This window comes from Miniopterus natalensis, chromosome 12 (assembly GCF_054644295.1).
Source record: "Miniopterus natalensis isolate mMinNat1 chromosome 12, mMinNat1.hap1, whole genome shotgun sequence".
Lineage (NCBI taxonomy): Eukaryota > Metazoa > Chordata > Mammalia > Chiroptera > Miniopteridae > Miniopterus > Miniopterus natalensis.
Genome location: NC_142092.1, coordinates 17,386,214 through 17,406,501, shown reverse-complemented (window position 1 = coordinate 17,406,501; position 20,288 = coordinate 17,386,214).

Sequence of the window (20,288 nt, the reverse complement as noted above, 5' to 3'; positions counted from 1 at the left end):
TAGAGATACTGATAAAAGCAAGTGACATTTGGCCACTCTTGTACAAATCATTTTAGGTTTTGCAGGATTTTGGTGAGCCTTCAGCCAATTATAGATACAGAGTATAGAATAAGGTTCTTATTAGAATAGCAAATATTCCTGTCATATAGGGCTTATGAAACAGTATTCTAATTCTCTTTCTAAGTCAGATTACTCTACTATTCTAATTGTAGGTATGAGTTGAAGTAAATTGGTTAGGTGAGAAATATAAGAAGAGAACAGCCTTAACAGGGGTCTAAGAGAAGATTACTGTGATCAGCAATGAGAATGGTAGGATCCCCATCTTGCAGCTCATCAACTGACAGAGGAAACCATTGCTGTTAGGATGTTACTTATATAACTCTTGACTGCTGGATATTGTGGTTTTAATTCAGTAATTCCCTTTGAGTTTCATTAATTGTATGCAGAATTACTCAGTATTTAATCGCAAATTTAGCCTAGAGCTAAACGTGAGACCTTTCAAGATTATGTTTTCCATTTTCTATTTTATTATAAGTAAAAATTGCAAAATTCCTGGATATTCTTGCCTTTAGCTAAAAAATGCAGATTGTAAATGTTTCAGGTACCAGTTTTGGGGTCCAATTATATAATAGCCAAAAGGGAATTTTATGGTCTTACAAATGCTTTAAAAAAATCTTACTCTAAATCTTACAGATTCTCTAGGTAGGTTCAGGCATAACATTCTCACTTTTGTCTACCACTTTAGTACTTAAAGGGAGTTAAAGAGTTTCTGAAAAATAAGACATAATGAAATCTTGATTATCTCAACAACCCTAGATATGCTATTGTGTGAAAATATTACAGGATTCTAAAGCTGATGTAACAACTATTATGTATCTATAAAAGGAAACTCTACACCTGTTTAAAAATCCAAGTGCCAGTAAAATGTCTTTGAGTGTACAAAGTATTTCACTTTTCAGTCTACAAAACAGAGATAATGTTTGCCACCCACATATCTCTGAGGGATGACATGAGGAAAGTGCTTTGCACTTTTGTCATATTTCGCCTTCATTCTAATCATCTTATTAAGCTGCTTCTTAGTCATTACAAAGACTTCCCTGACAAAGCGACATGACATTGCTAAAATATGTTCCCTTTCACTGTCATACTGCATCTCTTTGCTTTCAGGAACAACTTGTGCCCAAGCATGGTGCATGGCATTTGATTTAAATGGACTTTTATATAGGTTTCTGCTACCAAGCATTTGAGCCATTTCAACTAATTTTTCACTTACACCCTGGATCAGGGAACTCCATCAATGAAACATTTTTTCTTGAAGAACTTACAATCACTTATAGAAGTAATTGCTATAATGCATATATTCAGAACATTTACTTTGAGCTAAACTCTTTATTCAGCAACCATGGCTATAATACATAAATTACTATCATGTGCAGAAATTTAAGTATAATGAAGAGCACTTATTTTTTACCCTACTCTATTTTCCTAATGATTAATGTGTATTGTACATTAATTGTAACTTTGGATTATGTAGAAAAATGGTTTAGTTCTACTTCAGATATTGGAATACAACTGAATTTTGCTTTGACTCTAGATATTAATACCTATTGTTGGAAAATACCATCTATTTTGAAAGATACAATTACTTTTCTTCTGAGATATACTGATAGTCTAAAATTCCCAGATTCCTTTGAAGTTGGATTTGGCCACATCATTGGTTTCTAACCAAAGAAATGTGAGTAGAAGTTACATGCACCATTTTGGGCCTAAGAGCTTTATGTTACAATAAGAAATATATATTTGGTGTTTGTCCCCAGTTCCTGACAGAGCTCCTAAATACCTTGGAATTTCCTAAATGATAGGATGGTAAGTGTCCTTGGTTCTAATGAGGCAACTCTTGGTGGGCCCCTAGATAGCCTGAGGACTGGGGCTGGTTGCTTGAAAGACCAAGGCATGACTGGAATGTTGGAACTTTCAGCCCCACCCCCTGATCTCTGAACTTTCAGTTTCACCCCCTGAGTAGAGATTTAGTAAATCACCAATGGCCAATGATTTAATTAATCATGCCCACTTAATGAAACCTTCAGAAAAACCTTTAAACAGTGGGGTACAGTGAGCTTCTTGGTTGGTGAACACCTTAAGGTGATGGGAAAGGAACACACACCTGGAGAGGGCATAGAAACTCTGTGTTGCTTTCCCATGCCTTTCTCTATGCATCGCTTCTATCCAGCTGTTTCTGAGTTGTGTCTTTGTGATAAACCAGTAAAAGTAAAGTGTTTTCCTGGTTTCTGTGAGCCATTTTAGAAGATTATAGAAACTGATTCATAGCTGGTTGGTCAAAGGTGCAGTTGACAACCTAGGACTTGCAACTAGCACTGGAAGTCAGGAGAGTCTTGTAAGACTGAATCCTTAACCTGTGTGATCGTCACTAACTCCTAGTAGTTAGTGTCGGAGTTGAATTGAATAGGACACTCAGATGGTGTCTGGATAATTGGAGAATTTTCTATTGTTGGGGAAAACACCACATCTTTGGTGTTCAGAAGTGTTGTGTGTAAAAACAATTCAGAGGCTTTAAAAACATGGTGTGCCTACTGACTACTATCTTTTGTCTTCCAACGTGAATATCATCAAGTTTCTAGGGATGCTGAAACCAGAAGGGGTCAGGCTCCCTGAATCACTACATAGAGAAAAGTCATCTTACTGCCAGGAAAACTCATGTTGGGTGATAATATGATTATGACATAAACTTCTGTTTATGTCATAATCATGTATAATTGGTTCTAAGTAGACTCTAGCCTAGCCTACTCTAATGCAACAGTGTAGCATCTATTACTTTTTTATTGAATGTTAAAAAATTGAATAATAAATGCAAAACTTGGCAATGATATTCACTTATTAATATTAACATTATTTTCTTTTTTTCTTTTTGTTAATCCTCACCTAAGGATATTTTTCCCATTGATTTTTGAGAGAGTGGAAGGAAAGGGGAAGGGGGAAAAGAGAGAGAGGGGATGGAGAAAGAGAGAGAAATATCAATGTGAGAGAGACACATCAATTGATTGCCTCCTGCATAAGCCCCCACCTGGGCTGGAGATCGAACCTGCAACCCAGGTACATGCCCTTGACCTGGAATTGAACCTGTGACCCTTTGGTACATGGGCTGATGCTCTAACTATTGAGCCACACCAACCAGGGCTACCATTACTTCAGTAAGCACAACAAACCTTAATATACCAATTATTGCTGGTAATCTAACAAAAACCTGAGTCACCATGACAGCCAAGTAAAGGTATTCAAGTTTGGGTATTGAATTAGCAGCATTATTTTAATGTGAGCAGAAAGATATTCATGATTTAATTGTCATGACTTCAAAAACAGAAATCAGGTTTTAAGTGTACGATTGTGTGTAAGTCTGGAAAGAAGCACAATTTTTATCTAACTTCCTTGAAACAAGCAAATTATTCTTTGAAGCTTCCCAGATGATAAAATTGAAAATTTCTTGTTCCAAAACTTGAACTTGTTGGACCACATCCTCCCCCTCAATTAATATGCAAACGTGTAGCAGCACTATGATATATGTTTTCATATGCATTATCTCATTTGCTTGTCCATAAACAATGTACATGGCATCCCAAATACTCCTATTTTGAAGAAATAGATAATGGAAATCAAAGAATTATATAAGTTAGCTTAAGTCACAGAGCTAGAAAGAACCAGGAAAAGGGTTTGGTGGAAGATTTCACTCTCTGCTGACAATTCTTTAAAATGTTGGCCCTTGCTTGGAATTGTAAGCCTTCTGGGACAGGGGAATTGTGTTTCTACCATATATTGAGTATACATCTCCTGAGGAAAACAAGAATGCTAACAATTTTATTTTAATCTTTTTTTTTTTTTTAACAGTCCCTGATCTTATACTTAGTAATACCTTTATAAAGAAAAAACAAAACAAAACAAACAAACAAAAATGGGAATCCCGGGTTAGAAACAAGTACCAAAGTCTGGATGTTTCTTGAGAGAATCTGTCAAGAGTGATAACCTTGATGTTCAGTTTTGATATTTACATAGATATGCAGATTATGGGAGATAATGAATCTCTCAGCCAAGCCAGGAATGTAAATAGAAGGCTCCCATGTAAACCTAAGACCTCCAAAGTCCTATTTTTCTGAGCAAATGTTAACAAAACAAACATGAATTTCCCAATCTGATCCACAGTAGACAGAAAACAATACTCTAGCGAGAATCTGTAAACATAAATAGTTGTTCACAAAGTTGTGTGGTCCAAATTCATTCAAACTGTTGGTTATAAAACCTCAAGCAGATAACTTTATTTAAAGCTATCCTGGGATTTCATGGCTATTAGGCAACTGGCAGATGAAAATAGAAACCATTTTTGGAGGACTATAACTTTTCCATGAAATAATTCAACAGACGAAGTCCAGTGAATATGAACTTAGCAAAATATAAATACAAGATATTCTCATTATTCATGGTATTTATTTTATAAAAAATTGCCATGAACACTAAATTACCAAATAGTAACCCATTGCACCTAATGGAAATAATAATAATAATAATAATAATAATAATAATAATATAATTATGACTAGGGGTTCCTGTGAGCCTCATTGACATTGAGCTTGTTTCCAACAGGACTATCATTCACAGCTGAATGAAGCTATTCTAACACACATATTCTCTCCATTGGCACACCAAAATCTTGTGTTGAGGAATAGTAGATAGCACTTTAGCTCTACACCTGGGAGCTATCTTAAATTGTAAATTCACACACACATGCACAAAAATGCAAAGAAGTCGGCACTAAACAGACTGCAATAAGAAGGCAGAGCATCAACTTTTTCAGCTTCAGCAGGGAATGTGTTTTTCAGGTGACTCAAAATGTTTGCTTCTCTGCACATGTCCATGTATGACTATAGAAGTAGCATGAGTATAGATTTTAGGATTGCAAATAAGTTTCAGTGAGTAGATAAGTTCACAATATAGACCTATAAATGATGACAATTAGTTGTACCACAGAAGAAAACAAAGGCCCATGAACCTGAACCAATAGGAAAACAAACAAATAGCAGAATCAGACATACAAATGCTTCTTGAATTGGGATTATCCAAAGAATATAACATCAGTATAATTTATAATGTAAAAGAAATAAAAATACTCCTGAATGAACATGGACAAAGAAATTGTAAATGCAACCAAGCATATTTGCTAAAGAACCAAATGGAAATTAAAAATGAGAGCATTTAAAGATTTAAAAAAATAAAGGATATAATAAATGGCAGAGAAGTCAAAGTCGAAAAGAGCATTAGTAAACTAGAATTGGGATGAGGCAATTATGCAGAAGATAGCCAGAGAGAGAGAAAAAAAAGAAAAGTATGAAAGAGGAGTTGAAACACCTAGACTGTAGAGTGAAAAAGATGAACATTTGACCAGAGGCCAGGATTATAGAGAGTGAAACAGAAACAAGATTTGAAGAGATAATGGCTGCAGTTTTTCTAGGATTGTTGCAAGACAGCAACTTAAGATCAGAAAACCCAATATATTCCTATCATAACAAATAAAAAGAAATTTGTATGTAGGCTAATCACAATGAGCCAACTAAAGTCAAAAGAGGTCATTAAACCAATGAGAGAGAAAGAGAACCTATACAGTAAACAATTTATATTGATAGTTAATTTATTTTCAACCCAATAAAATAAAATCTTAAATGTGTTGAGGAAAGGTTACTTTCAACTTTATATACCTAGTAAAATATCTTAAAATTGAGGGCAAAATCAAAGCTTTTTCTTTTTAAATAAAAATGCCTGACTTCTAACAGGCCCTTAGTAACAAAAATTATGAAAACTATCAGACAGAATAAAAATGATTTGACTGAACTTCTAATATGCAGAGACATAAAATGAGCAAAAATATTACTAAATATGTTGGTAAATATAAGCAAACATTGACTACATAAGATACAGTAATATTGTTATAATTATCATTTAATTATGTGCAAATAAAAAATTAAAATACCCAACAAAAATTTTATTAAATGGGGAGAGGGATGATCAGTTTTAAAGAATTCTAACAACTTTGTAATTTTATAAGCCCTTTATAGAATATAGATATTTTTTATTGAAATAAATATGTATGATAAATTATCTCAGGTTAACATCAAATTAATAGAATAGGGAAGGTGCCATCAAAAGTGACAAAAAAAAACAAATAGAATACAAGAACAAAATGTGAAAAAGCTTCAAAGAAAGCAACAAAGAAAAAAACCCAGAAAAGATGATATAAGCAAAAACCCTGAGGTAGAATAGTAAAAATTTGTGCAAATATAATAGTAGCAATAATAATGGGACTAAGCTTTCCAGTGAAAAAAAGACAATGGTTTTCCAGACTAATTCACAAAAGGAAATTTGCCAATGTACTCTTTACATTAGATACATCTGAAATATAAAGACAAAAAGGTCAAAATTAAAGTAAAATTTAATGTAGCTATATTTGTTTTAGACAAAGAGAATTTAAGTTAAAACTCATTACTGGATGAGCGCAGGACTAATTTCACTAGGATTGCATAAATATTCAAACTTGAATTCATGTTCTACATAGCTTTAAATCCTGTGGGCAATTACTATAAAGTAAATGGATAATTCCACCATTATAAACAGAGATTTTAAAATGCTATATTCAGTAATTGACAGAGCACACTGATAAATGGGTGATAGTGTGTGGGTGTTTATTTTAAAACTGTTCCTTTTTTGCAAGCAGGAATTTAAGAATATATTTATTGAAAAGTCTATGAATTGGCATATGCACCTCACTGCATTAAAAAGCAGGTTACAGGCTTAATGCAGGGCCAAGCTGGCCTGCTCTTCCTTCTGCTTGGAATTCTTTACCTTTGCTCAGGAAGGCCTTCTTGGGCTCCTGGCCGTTAGAATCGGGCCCCTGTACTTGCATTCATTACCCTTGGAGTAGTAGTTTGACTTGACTACCCTCGGACCTCGGAGAATATACTGGTATTACTTAGAGACCTGGGATTTGTGCTGAAGGTGAGTGTATCAGATGCCGCCGAAGGAGGCCAAAGCTAGGGAGAAAGGGAATGATGCCTGCTGGATAATAGCAAGACTTCTTCGTGAGCAACTATGAGACTACACTTAAAGACTCTCAGAAATGTTTGGATTTCGGAAGGCTGCTTGAAGGGGCTGGAGCCCTTGAAATACATACGAGAAAACTATACAAAATAGTAAAAAATAAGGGTAATTAAGATCTCTGTGATCCAAATTTTAAAACTCAGGTTGGTGTGGCAATCACAAGCATGACCACATAAAAAACAAAAGTGGTTTATGATACTCAAGGCATGAGCTATTTGATATCAACATTAGCATGAATGTTTTTACTTAGGGACCAAAGAAAAGGCATCCGACATACCGAAACTAACTTCAAAAATGGCTATGTCATCAAACAACCCAAAACTAAGTCACAAACAACCCCAAAAATGCTCCACTTAATCCAAAACACAGAACTACAGATGAGGGGAAAAGACACATCTGCTCCAGAAGGGCTTTTCAATGAGCAGCAAGAAAAAGAAGAAAAGCTTTCCCCTGAAGACGTTTAAGGCTGGCAGAGAATAAACACAGCCATTACCCAAGTTCACAGCTGTAACCTTGGGGAGCTGAACTGGAACCTGGAACTGGTGCCACCTGCACAGCTGAGGAAAGATGAATAGCAGAAACTTAACATCAGATTGGTGATTTCTTGGCTGCGGAAAAGGTAGCATTTTTCATAAAGCAAGCTGTTTTCCTGCTTTTTGTAACTCCAATTCTACTGAAGATTGTTGTTTTATAATGAAGAAAAGCCCTTGCTGGCAACATCTCCTATATCCTGATCTGTCATAAAAGACTCTAACAGATGCTCCTGCCCAGTTCCCCCTGTGACAGAACATTCATTGTGGGGAATGTTTGCAGTGCCTGCTGCCCACGAGATGCTACCAGTGATGCATTTCTTCTAAACAAGGATTGCGTGCCAGACACCCAGCATCTCTCTGAAGATTTTCAACCCAATACCTTTCACAAACTAAAGTTCATATTTAATAGTTTACAGAGTAAGGAACAAAAGGGGGGAAACAAATATATGCCCCTTTTCTTTGGTAAACACCAGGTTGCAGTATAGTGATTAGAATTTTTTCTAATATTGACTGGGGGGTGGACAGCTAATTTCTTATAGAAGGTCTCACATTCTGAACTTGAAAAATAATTTCCTCATAATTAGGTTTTAAGTATATATTTTTGGCAAGAAAACTACTTAGTGAACTGTCTGATTGCATTGCGTTATGAAGTTACACCACTGTTGTTGATACTACAGTTAATCTTTTGGTTTAGGTGGTGACTGCCATATGCATTTCTCTTTGCTACTAGTAAGTAAGAAGAGTTAGGGTGACGTGAGAGGGTTTAAGGCCTTTTGCAACAGTTTAAAAAATTGAGTATGGGTGGTAAAACTGAGACCAAGAGGTAAGTTAGGGAACTGCTTAATAATCCATCCAAGAAATTATTAGGGTCTGAAAGAGTTCTGGCAAGGTGGGGTGCGGTAGAGAAAACTGATTCCAGAAACGTAAAATTGGCTGAATCAACAGGACCTGGAGACTGACTCCACACATGGGGTGGAGCAAGATTTAAAGTCTGTGAAGAAAAATCTCAGGTGAAGCCTAGGCGCAGAGTTGCAAGAATAAGGCAACATTTCTTTGGGGACTTGCTGGATAGGAGACTGCCTGGGGATTTCAAGTGTAGTTATCAGATAGACATCTGGAAGTCAAAGAAGGTAAAATTTAAGAGGTTCGACTATACAGAAAGTATTTGTTTTACTTCCTTCTATTTTTGATAGATCCCATCTCTTGTTAATGTGTAAGAATTTTGGGGAAAGCAATTAATAATACATAAAAGTGACTTAATCTATATTTGCAGCTCATAGTTTATATTCTTTAAACATCATATCAAATAACCACAAAGAAAGATGTTGCTTCTTTCTTTTGATGACTGACTGAAATAGCTCTGATTACTGTAGTTACCATTGTAATGGAAACAAATTTAGTGTCTGATACTCTGAGTGTTTAGTTGCGTTTCTACCACTTGATTGTTTATCACCTTAGATAAACTTGTGCTATTCATATTCATTTCACCTCCTGTATATAGGATAAGGTGCTCTTCCTGTTCCTATCTATGTTCCAAGAGTAAAACACAGGACTTTTTATGTCTATTGTCTGTGTCTATTATTCTGTGAATGTTCACCGTGCTTAACAGTAACAAAATGGCACAACTTCCAAAACACGGAATTCATCTCATTCAAACAAAGCTTGGAGAAGATAATTAAGCAAAAGTGTGTGTGTTGTTGTATTTTTTTTTTTTTTGTCTTTTTGTTTTTTTAAAATATGTTTTTATAGATTTCAGAAAGAAGAAGGGAGAGGGGGGAGAGAGAGAAAAAAAAACATCACTGATGAGAGAGTCATTGATCGGCTACCTCCTGCACGTCCCCTGCTGGGGATCGAGCCCACAACCCGGGCTTGTGCCCTGACCGGGAATCAAATCTCCATCTCCTGGATCCTAGGTCGACGCTCAACCGCTGAGCCATGCGGGCCAGGCAAGGTGTTCGTGTTTTGATGAAAATGTCAGTTCCAACAAAGGGTTAATTATTATAAACTCTGGGAATTAAACTGCGACCTAATCCATGAGCTATCACAACCCAGTACCTGAGTGCTCAGTAATGTAAAGTTAAATAGGAGCCCTGATGCCCTATTTATACTATTTTCATCTCAACCACATTATTCTGTGTCCAGTGGTTTAATACTCAGCTGATTTTGGAGTTCTGTGATCTTCAATAAGTTTATAAACTCATGAAGGTCAGAATCAGAAATTTACTTCTCAGTTGCTCTCTACTATATGGCTGAACCCCCTTGACCAATGGTCATTTGCAGGCAGACATAAAAGAAGGAAAATTAAGAAGGAAAGACCTCATCATAAGGTCACATTTTTTAGTGAAAAATCTTCCAGAAACCTTGACTAAATGCTGGCTGACCTCCCATGAAATGTGTTTTCCTGGTTACTAGACCTAACTGCCCCTAAAATATAGGTTAAAATTAATACAGCAAGTTTTATCACACTGTATATCTTGAGCTATTTTAGAGTAACTTTCAGACCACTTAACACTATCTTATTCAATTTTCAATACAACTATTTTAAAAATAAACTGAGGCTCAGAAAGTCAATAATCTAACGAAGGTCAAACAGTCAATCAGAGAGAAAAATTAATCCTAGGTCTGTCTCATACCAAAGCCTGGATTCTTATAACTCTACCAACCGTGTTCAGTATTCTGTCTTGGGGAATTCATTTAACTGGAGAAAACAGGTGCTGGTCTATATGTTTGGAAATATTTAATAGTCAGCTCTCTTCAGACATCTCAAGCAAGTCATTTCTACTGGCAGGGTAAAGTCATGCTCAGTTCTCCATTAATGTCTAATCTCTTAGTCTTGTGCTTTATCATAAATATTCATTGGAATGTTATGTTCTCCACTAGATTGTGCATCAAAATAACAGGTGGAGCTTTAAACTAATGATGCCCCGGTATCACCTCTAGAAATTCTATGCCAATAAGACCTTTTTTCTTTATTCTAAATCATATCACATTTGTTTTAATATGAAATATTGTCTTAAAGTACTCAGCAATAAAATCATTTAATTTTTGCAAAGTTGAGCCATAATTTCCTAAATTTGAGCAATATTTGTGCTTCAGGAAGATACACCCTGTTTGGCTCACTACTTATACTGTATCTTAATAGCTACAGTTTTTAGCTGTAAAATCTCCTGTGGTAGGAATTGTGCTTACTTCTTGTAATCCCCAGTGCATGGAACTACCTTGGATCGTATTTTGTGTCCAATATTAGTTGAGTCAAAGGTAGATCAGTACCGAATGGTAGAAGGATTTGAAACTAATTGGCTGAGGGTACGGATGTTATCGTCATTTATCTCCAAGTTCAAGTAGCTGTCATATCAGTCGCCTTACGCTAGAGTCCATGGATGTAACATATAACATATTTATGCATATTTATTATTGTTTACGCAGCCCCTATGGGAAGGGGGAGAGACTAAAAAGGAAAAAGAGACAACAGCTATAACTAATTTCATGCTTATGTGAGCTCAAGTTCACAAAAAGCCCCACCATCTGGCAGGAGGACACTTAGGTTGATTGGTAAATTCAGAGAAATGCAGTGGCCTATGTAAGATGCTGGTGAGGTGTGATTTCTTTTGTCAAGAACATGACTTATAAATGCCAGTTTTATTCATCAGCAAAATCAGAAACATATTTAATTTTTTATTAGTATTCACCGAAGTAGCACCTTGTTCCACAGTAAAGTTAGAAAAGCAACTCCTTTCTCACGTAATCTCAGAATAACTTCAGTCTATAGAATTAGTAGTTAGCAAATTACGTCCTTGTCATAAAATAATAATATATAAGACATGTGTGAGGGGGAAGAAAGGAACAAGGGAGCCATGGTAAGAGTTTGGCTTAAGTAAATTCTTGTCATTGTGCTTTGGAATATAAAAATAAATCCTCAAAAATCTGCTATCTTCCCTCAGCTCTACTGTTTATTTGCTGCTCCGTTTTCCTGACAAGACTGTTTTTCTAAGTCTGCAAATGCTTGTGTCTCAGACATGAGGTTCCTACTGCAAGAAGCACCAGAAAAGACAGGAGCCTAGGTAGCCCATGTTCCCTGGCTAAGCAACGTTTTCATTTTCTTTGTTCCCAGAGATATAATAGACTGAATATATGGGAATCCATGAGTGGTTTATATAGAAATAAGCTATGGAGAGGGAGGGATCATACAGAAAAACCTTTGATTTTACCCCCAATGGAAAGGCAAGCTGATCTTTCTCAGAGGAATGTGATTCTGGCTGGAAGAAATGAAGACCCATTTTTTGCCTCAATATTTATGCCCTAAGCAGAGAGGCATCCCAATGTGTGGAGCATGCAAAAGTAAGCCGGTAAGAGTTACTTCTTAGGCTCTGCTTCCGTTTTATCTGCCACTGAATCATTTAATTGTAGAAAGTTTATTTTGTACTTAATCAGATTTTAGTTCCTGGATTATTGGGCTTTAAACTTTTAAGAGTTCTTATTTTCTCTCCTTATTAAAAACCTTGGCCTGATACCAGCACACTACATAAAAGAGGGCCAGAGCAGAGCTCTCCCGCAAGTTTTATTTGAAGCAAGTGTTAGGCATAATAAAATGCTCCCACAAGCTTAGAAAAGTTTAAATAATACACAGAACAAGTTTATTGTAGCATGTTTCCTAGATTTAAGTTATGGTAACCATCCAGCTCAAGGCATTCTCTCCACCTTTATAGCACCATAAATTGGTGGGGAAAATGTTTCATTGACTAAAGCTCAGTCAATGACTAGAGAAAATGGGTGTTTCTTCTTCCCCACCTGCCATCAGGGAATGGCTTGGTGAATGCTTTAATATATATAACATTTAGCGAATTTGAAGGATTTTATAAATGTTTATTGACAGTTCCCTGTTTCCACTCCAGGTAGAATACACTCAGTTGCAGCTCTTTTAATCCTACTTGCTTTGACAAGCAGATTTCGGATGGGCATTACACTCAATGGTGCTGCCCCTTTCATCATCCCCCTAACGCAAGCCTGTGGCTGGGTGATGGAGGTGCTGCCCGTGAAATGCCACTGCATACAGTACATTTTGATTTGTTTGATGTGCTGCTTTGCTCTTTTGACAGTTGTTCTGGGAGTAAATAACATCTGCCATACAGTTGGCTGGCAAGATTCATTTGTAGTATATTTAAACAGCCATCATTTTGTTGGAGCATTAACACCAAGAGAAATAGTTCACGAATTAGCAAGTGTGACTTCATTTGAAGGCTCACAAATAGAGAGGGAAAGTACAGATTTTGTACATATAGAGAGTGTCTTTATCAAGGCAGCTAACAAAAGCAGAATCAGTGTCTATAACTTGTGAAATGGAGGAGATAGTGTTTGGATAGCTGTAGCAATCTTTGCCATATTTTGTGCCTTTTTCTTTATCGAGCATTGTGTCAGGTCCAGGGGACTTTCTTTACCTTTAAACAATATTAATGATAAAATGAATTATGAACAATAACAACAACAAAAAGTGTCATCCTTACATTTTGGCATTTTCTTTTCTGGAATTGTTGCCTTTCTTTCTCTATTAATGGGTTAGCACTAGAACTGAAACCAGTAGTTATTAGCCAGAGGTATTTATCGTCTCCACAGATGTCAGGTGGGGAAGTGTAATTCATGTAAAGGTCACTACAGAAGAAAACATTTGTGAAAGTTTGTACTTGATTTTGATACTCTTTGGCAAATGGCTGAGAGGATTGCCTCTAGCACGTCATTTTAATGCAGATTTTCAATTCACAATCAATTGTATTTTCAAAGAACTGATTACATAGTGGAGTAGGGCTAAGCATTTGTCTTCCCTTTGGTTCTTTGTCTTTTGGCAAGTTCATTGTGTTTTAGGACTGTTGCTTATAGAAAACAAAAGGAACTAAATGGTTAAAGATTTCCAAATACGGGGAGGAGAAAACAGTAAAGCCAGATGTGAATGAATTTTTGTATCCATATCATTGCTATACATGACTACTGAGCTCCATTTAAATGCAGATATATTATTACTTATATCACTAGGTATTTCATAAGTGAGGAAGGAATTTAACTGTTTTATTTATAGAACAGTCTAGAATATAGTAGGTAGTCAGTAAATATATGTTGAATAAAAGAAAAAATAAGATATTTTAAGTTGCTTTATGTGTGGTAGGCAGTTAGACAGACATGAGCAGAGCAAGGACAATGGGCAGATACAGGTCACCAGGGCGGAAAGCCCTCTCCCCAGGTGCCTAGCTACTGACAGCTGTAGGGTGGGACCTCGCACCCAGGGTGGCCTTTCCTCCTCTAGCACATTGGTCAGTTTGGACCCCCTGACCTTCCCTCCCTAGAGATAACATTTAGGCCTTAGTTGTATTTCAGCTCCAGGCCCAGAAAAGCAACAACAGCAGCCACAGCTGACCTCAGGGCCAGCTACATTGAATAATGACCCCCACCCTGGAGCCTTCCAATCAATCAGTGAAGAGCACACCCCTGAAAGGACATACCTGGAAAGCTGCTGAATATTATTGTAATGAAATCTTCCCCTGGGATCTGCCCTAAAATCTCCACCCTGAAAACCATTAGGACAGAGGCCCCAGCACTCTCCCATGTGCCTTCCCCTTCCCCTTCCCCCCAGGCAACCTGCATTAGCATTAGCATTAGCTTCCTCACTCCAAAACTCCTAGAGCCCTTCCTTTGCCTCTATGACATATTTCCTAAGCCCATTTCTTCTAGGAATTGCTTCTTTTACCTCTGTGATTTTACAAATAAATATTCTCTTGCAGTTTGGGTCTTGGCTCTGAATTCTTTCTGAGCCAGAACCCAAGTACTGAGGTGGCTGAACTCAGGTTTGGTCTGAGCCCACAGGTCAGACACCTGGTGCCATTCCCACTACCTACAACATACAGAGACCATATCCTAGACTGTCGTTTTTCTTTAACAGTTTTCCTTCATATCTATGGGTTCTACACCTGTGGAGTCAACTAGCTGAAGGTGAAAAATATTTTAAAATAAATATTACATTTTTGCTGACGTGTTCTGTGTAATTAGACCTATATTGGTTGCATCTGTACTGAACATGTAGACTTTTTTCTTGATATTATTCCCTAATAATATAACAACTATTTACCAAGCATTTACATTGTATTATATATTATAAGTGGTCTAGAGATGATCTAAAGTATACGGGGTACAGGGGGATGTTCATAGGTTATACGTAAATACTATGCATGCCATTTTATATAAGAGACTTGAGCATCCACAGATTTGGTATCTGTGATCCTGGAACCAATCTCCACGGATACCAAGGGCTGACTTTTGTTTTCATTGTGATGCTTTTGATTTCATGCATTGCTGTTGATATTTATTCTGTATGCATCTCTGACCTATGTGTTATAAAAAACCCCTCCATTGATCTATGCGAAGATCAATTATTTTAATTTCATTTGTGATAAGAATGTTATAAACCAAAGTTTCACAATTAGTCACAATAGCTTGTCCTATGCGGCAGTAACCACCAACCTTAAATCTTCAGTGGCTTCATAGAACAGTTTCTTTTCTATCGATGGTGTGTGTGTGTGTGTGTGTGTGTGTGTGTATGTAAATAATATGAGCAATTAGGGGGTTTGCTCCACACCGGTTTTTGGCATGTGGGCTGAGAAGAGCGCCACCCTCTTATAACTGCACCCACTGGAGCACGAGAACACCGTGTTGACTCTTTGCAGGGGAGGAGCAAGGGAGCAGCAAGGGAGCATCAGCAAATTGAGGGTTTGGCTTAAAAATGACATAGGTGACTTCTACTCACAGGCCATAGATCAAGAATTAGTAATATAGTCCTGCTTTAATTTCAGGGGTGGTGAAAGTGTTGGGGGAGCAGATGGGATGTGATGAGTGCCACTCTCTCTGATGCACTAAGCAAAGTTATGTGCCCCCTGAAACCAGACTGGAAAACACAGTTAATACTGTTTAACTAAATTTGGAAATCTGAGACCAGGATTTTACATTCCAAGAAAACTTGACACACTTCAAAAGGTCTTACAGATAACACTACATTATTGTAAAGTAGAATTTATCAGAAAAGGCAAAATTGGTTTAACATTTGAAATTAATCATTATTATCCACCAATGAATAGAATTGCAGAGAACAATCATATGATCATACCAAAAATATATAAAAATTATCTGGCAAATTTTTACATTTTTGTGGTATGAACTCTCACCAAACAAGAAGTAGCAGGCACTTCTTCAACCTGATAAGGAGCATACAGAAATACACAGCTGATATCACACAATAATGAATTATTGAATGCTTTTTCCCAAGATTGGGAAAAAGATAAATGTGTCTTCTTTCACTAATTATATTTATCATTCTACTAGAGGTCACAACCAGCAGATGAAAACAATAAAAAATTACAAAAGAAATACATATTGGAAAGGGAGAAGTAAAATAGTTTTTATTCACAGACAATGATTGCTTATGTGAAATAGCCTAAGTCCACCCTAAAAATAATACTGAAACTAAAACTTTAAGTAAGGCCACAATATCCAGTGAACATACCAAAGTCATTTGTATTGATGTATAATTAGAATCTGGAATTGAAAAACGTACCATCAGAAACATAACATACTTAGGAACAAAGTTAATACAAGATCTACAAAACCTATACAATAAAAACTACAAAAGAATGCTAAGTAAAATTAAAGATCTAGCTAACAGATAAATATACCGTATTATAAACTGAAGACTCAATTTTGTGAAGATCTGTTTATCACAAAATTGATAAGTAGGTTCAAGTACATTTGACTCAAAATCCTAACATAACTCCCGGCCCACGTGGCTCAGCTGTTGAACATGGACCTGGGATCCAGGAGATTGAGGTTCGATTCCCAGTCAGAGCACACACCAGAGTTGTGGGCTCGATCCCCAGTAGGGGGCGTGCAGGAGGCAGCTTATCAATGACTCTCTCATCATTGATGTTTCTATTTCTCTCCCTCTGTTCCTCTCTTTGAAATCAATAAAGACATATTTTTAAAAAATAAAAATAATTAAAAAAAATAAAAAATCCTAACATGATTTTGAAAGTTGTTTCTAAAACACATATGAAAATTCAAAGGACCCTGAATAGCCAAAATAAACTTTTAAAAGTAGTAGGAAGATATTTACTGCCAAAATTTCAAATCTAAGTATAGAACAAAAATAATCAGGCCAGTATAGTACAGATTGAGTAGACAAAAAGATTAATGAAACAGAGCAAAGATTCTATGCATAGGTATGAAACCAGGATAATTCAATAGATAAAAAGAAGAGTTTCAACAACTAGTATGGGAATAATCGAGTATCTAAATGTACAAGTTAAAACTGTATTTCTAAAAGAAACCATACCTTTAAACATTGTTAAAACATTGAAAAGGCAAGACAAAGATTTGGAGAAAAATTATTTACATATATATGTATTTTAAGTATTTGTAACCAAAATGTAACAATAATTTTTCTAAATCAATGATAATTAACCAAAACCAAATAATATTTATAAGAAACTTTGTAAAAGAAAGTATACAAATTGCATTAAGCTCATGGAAATGTCTTCAATTTAAATAGCTATCAAGAAATTGCAATTTATTCCCTGCCATGAGATACAGCCTCATACCAACTAGAATGGAGCAAATTCAAAAGGCTGACAACCATAAATGCTCCTGATGAGCAGCTGGGACCCCTATATTGCCGGTGGGAGTATAAAATAGACCAACTGCTTTGGACAACACATTGGAAGTTTCTCAATAAACCTAGACTGTGAGTCACATTTTGGCATTTTCCTAGGAGAAAGGAATACATATGTGCTCAAAAAGGCTTGTCTAAAAATGTGTATAACAACTTTGAAACAAATAGCCTGTTGGGGAGGGAAGGCTTAACTTCTTTCCTCTGCCCTCCTAGTTCCTCTGGCTGAGGCCCTGAAAATTAGACTAACAGGAGACAGATGAACAAGACAAAACCGAGTATATTGATGAGTGTAGCACATATCACATGAGAGAAATCTCAGTGATGAGTAACTGAAAGAGGAGGTTACAACTCGGGGCTTATATACGAATCATCTTAATAAAGATCAATACATTTGTGCCAAGACAATGGAAGGGCTTTAGACTTCAAAGGGGTTTTGACTGAGGTAAACTACCGGAGTAAGGTTTGCTTGTGCAAGGCCATCTCAGTGGGTATTCTTTTCTGGCTTTTTTAGGGCCATAAGCTTCCTCAGGAGCGGGGATTAATGGCAACCCTTATTTCTCAGAAGTTTCTGCTTTTAGTAAAATAAGAGAAGCTCTGGGAAGCCTTTGTTATATAGCTGTCGATAGTGATTTGTCTCCAGCTCAAAAAAATATTAGTGCCGAAGTGGTATGTTTTGGGGTGGCGCATTCTAATTTCTCACAGGTTACAGTCAAGTGTTCATAAAAGGAAAGTACTTACTCAGTAGTATATAAAGAACAAGTTGCTGATATACACAAGGACCAGGATGAATATTTGTTGAGTGAAAGAAGCTTAATAGAGTACATTCTCTATCATTCCATTTATATGAAGTTCAAAAATAGATAAAGCTAATTTATTGTGATTAAAATCAGAACAGTGGCTGCCTGTGTATGGGGGGGGCGATTGAAAGACAGCCTGATAGGACCTTCCTGAGTCCTATGTTTCGATTAAGAGTTAGTTATAAGGGTGAATATATTCATTAAAACTCATTGAGTGCCTAAAATCAATACATTTTACTGTATATAAATTTAACCTCAGTAGAGAGTCTAATACAGGAAATGTTTATACATTATTGTTTGAGTTTAAGTTTCCTTTTAATAAAAATATAATAGAATGAATGGTTTGCTGGCAAAAAGAAATTCAAACCAAACCAGCCAAACAAAAAAAAAACACATTAAAACTTCCTTGGGTATTTTGAGAGATTAATGCTAAGGACAAACTACTATTAAAAAACAACCATAACACAAACATGGCACTTTTTTAAGAAAAAAAAAAGTAATATTACATCATAATCAGCTGGTGCCATTGTGAACGTTGAAACCCTTTGCTATTTATAGAATCCTTTGGGTACCCATTTCAGAAACAGTGAAAATGTAATGATTAAGATTTTAAAATTGATGAGTAAAAAACAGCTATGTTTTAAAAATATTACAATTTTTCAAGTGAGAAGATTCTCCTTTTCAAAGCAAATGTGATCATATTTTATTTTGCCCATGATAAAGGCAGCAAGGCATTTATTTTGGGGAATGTCCAAAATATCTATGATTTTACTTTTCCAGCCAAAACAATTCTGGTTTTCTGGCATGTATTAATCAATATGCAAAACATTTTGAAGTTTTAAATGTTGTTCCATATCACACTCATTTATTCTAGTTTAAAAAGATTTGAAACCAGTGATTCAACTTCAGGGAATGTATCTGAAGAAACCCAAAACAATAATTCGAAAGAAATATGCACCCTATGTTCATTGCAGCATTATTTACAATAGCCAAGGTCTGGGAACAGTTCAAGTACCTATCAGTAGATGAGTGGATAAAAAGCTGTGGAACCTTTACACAATGGAATACTACTCAGCCATCACAAAGAGGGAAATCTTACCCTGAAGCCAGACAATGCAAGAATATATATATATATATGTATATTTCTCTTTTACTTTGTTCTATTTTATGGGATTGAACAAAAGGCATGCTTTAAAACAAAACAATAATGATATACTTGAATAAAAATCTTTATGACACAAGTCCTTAAGAAATTATTAGCCACAAAATGTTCTCATAGTTATGGTACACACTTCAAATATGGAGGTTGAGACACAACAATTTCTACCCACCCAAAACCTGACATTTGTCCACAGTTTTACTAACTGGCATTCTGATGTCAGGTGAATGGATCGAGCCTCTCTTTCATATGTTTATTATATAGTGCAATGATTTAACTTTTTGTTAATATTCTTTTCTCTTATTTAATATATCTTTATTGATTTCAGAGAGAAGAAGGGAGAGGGAGAGAGATAGAAAAATCAGTGATGAGAGAGTCATTGATCGGCTGCCCCCTGCACGCCCCCTGCTGGGGATGGAGCCCGCAACCCGGGGGGCATGTGCCCTGACCGGGAATCGAACCTCGATTTCCTGGATCCTAGGTCAACGCTCAACCCCTGAGCCACGCCCGGCCAGGCTGTTAATACTCTTTCATACAGTTTCTATGTTTCTAGGGCTTTCTTGTGTACTGTATTGCACAATTTATGGTCTTGTTAGAGTTATCTGTATATGCAAGTTTCCCTCTAATCAGCACAGATATCATCATGTATCTGTTCCAGGACTTGCACTGAAGAAAAATGCCCTGGTTTGAGTATAATAGAGACAATAACAGGGTTCAAAGGTTTAAGACAAAAGAATCTGCAGAATTTAAAGGAAAAGCTGCTAAGGGACATGACAGCTCTTTTTGTTATTTTCTGAGCTGTAATTTATAAAATTAGTATTCATTTTGAAAGTTCTCTAATTTTCTTCCACTTTAGTCTAAGTATTGAAGACAGACACCCCCCTGAAAATGATTCAATCAGGTGGTATTTGTAATAAAGCCTCAAGCTGTCACTTAGAATTTTT